The sequence below is a fragment of the Magnolia sinica genome, chromosome 15, assembly GCF_029962835.1.
Source record: "Magnolia sinica isolate HGM2019 chromosome 15, MsV1, whole genome shotgun sequence".
Classification (NCBI taxonomy): Eukaryota; Viridiplantae; Streptophyta; class Magnoliopsida; order Magnoliales; family Magnoliaceae; genus Magnolia; species Magnolia sinica.
The window spans coordinates 59177336-59179597 of NC_080587.1; the positions used below are offsets into that span (position 1 = coordinate 59177336).

Genomic DNA, 2262 nt, shown 5'->3' on the forward strand with positions numbered 1-2262 from the left:
TTAGTCTAGTTCTAGTTCTACTTAGTTTCAGATAAAGTACAGGTTTCAGTCCCTTGGGATTCGACCTCGGTCTCACCGAGTTTATTACTACATCACAACCCTATGCTTGGGGAGTAAACAAGTTTTTGGCGCCGTTGCCGGGGACTGACGGTTACGTTTTCTGAAATTAATTAGTTTTGGGATTAGTTTAAGATTGGAATTTTTCTAACCTTAGATTTTAGGTTTAGGCTTTCTTGATTTTTAGAAACTAACCTATTTTTCCTGTTTTGTAGGATTCTGATATATGCTTTCTAAATTGGTAATATCTTTCTGATTTCTAATCCTCTATTTCTAGATTAGGTTTTGTTCTAAGAATTTTCCTAATTTATTTCATCTTTCCTTTCTTTTATTTTATTTTTAGTGATTTTTAAAAAAGAAAAAAGAAAAAAAAAACTAACTTGTTTTGGTTTGTTTTGTAGGTTTTTAAGTTAGGGACTCCGATCTGGTAACTTCTTTCCAAATCCTCTCTTTCTTTCTAGATTTTTATTTCATTTCTCTCTTTTAGGTCTAAGTTTAGAATCTGAATTGAGGTTATGGCTGTAAATCAACCTCAAGCACTACCTTCACCTGCGATTGAGGAAGTCCATGATGAGAATGAGGTGCATCAAGCACCCCAGCCTCGTACTTTACTAGATTATTTACAACCGGCGAGGGTGAGTACGCCCTCATGCATGGTTTTTCCAAAAAATACTGGACACATGAATATCAAGCCAGGGGTGATCTAACTCCTTCCTAAATTTCATGGGCTTGAATCTGAAGAACCATATCTACACTTGAAAGAGTTTGATGAGATTATAACCACTTTATATTTTCCAAACGTGTCTGAGGACACAGTCAGGCTGAAACTCTTTCCTTTTCTTTGAAAGAGAAAGCTAAGACGTGGTTACATTCACTACGTCCTAGATCTATTGGCACATGGAATGATATACAAAGGGAGTTCATAAAGAAATTTTTTCCACATCATAAAACGAACACCCTTAGAAAATCAATCATGAACTTCTCACAAAGGGAGGATGAAACATTCTTCCAATGTTGGGAGTGGTTCAAGGATCTTGTCAGCTCTTGCCCACAACACGGTTTTGAAACGTGGCGCATTACGCACTTTTTCTATGATGGGCTGACATCCTCCATGCGCCAATTGGTTGAGACGATGTGCAATGGGGAATTTATGAATAAAAATATCAATGATGTGTGGGATTACTTGGATAGACTTGTCGAAAATGCACAATCATGGGACACATACCCAAAATTGAGTACCACTTCTAGGCCCACTCAATCAAAGGAAAGGGGCGGAGTATACCTACTGAAAGAGGATGATGATATCAATGTTAAAGTAGTTAATCTCTTAAAGAAATTTGAGGCCATGGAATCGAGGAAGGATAAGGGTAAGGAAGTTGTTTGCGGTATTTGTGGTTGTAACAGTCACACAACTAAAAATTATCCAACTATATCTACCTTTTAAGAGGTTCTCACTGAGCAATCCAATGCCGTAAATAATTACCAAAGACCTTTCAATGGACCCACCTCTAATACGTACAATCCTAGTTGGAGAAATCATCCAAACTTCAGTTAGAGGAATGGACAAACTGCTACCCCTCAAGGTTTCTTCAATCAAATTCCAAATCAAGGGAAACCTCAAGAGGATCCAATTCTAAAACATATTCAAGACCAAGAGCTATTCAACCAAGATATCAGATCAGCAATAGGATCACTTACATCATCCATTCAAAGGATAGAGTCACACATAATGATTGGGGGAAAGGGGATGCTTCCTACTCAACCTCTTCCCAATCCTAAACCGCAATATGAGATAAGTGATCCAAGCTCTTTGGATCAGATGGAGCAGGCTAAACTATCACCACTCTTAGGACTGGGAAGACCATTGACAAAACTATTCCGGTTAAGGCTGAAAAGCCTAAGAACCTAGAAGAGGATAACAATGATAGACCTAGCATTGCTCCACAAAAATTAGAACTGGAACTTCTAGAAAAGCCAGTTACTCCATTTTCCCAATGGTTGGTTACACCAAAACCTCTCTCTAACTCTCAGGATATTCTAGAGGTATTAAAACAAGTGAAAGTCAACATTCCTCTACTTGATGTCGTAAAACAAATACCTTTATATGCCAAATTCCTGAAAGACCTATGCACGGCCAAACGACGGCAGAGTATTTAAGAGAAGATCTTCTTGACTGTGAAAGTGAGTGCTATCTTAAAGCAAGAT

The 2262-nt window shown here is 37.9% G+C and overlaps 1 non-coding gene across 1 annotated transcript; it reads right to left on the minus strand.

The window, feature by feature from the left end:
• Nucleotides 1–1012: 1012 nt before the first annotated feature.
• Nucleotides 1013–1119, minus strand: LOC131228359 (small nucleolar RNA R71). The gene has a single exon (XR_009162864.1). It is a non-coding gene; the product is annotated as a small nucleolar RNA R71 (small nucleolar RNA).
• Between the last annotated feature and the right edge of the window lie 1143 nt (nucleotides 1120–2262).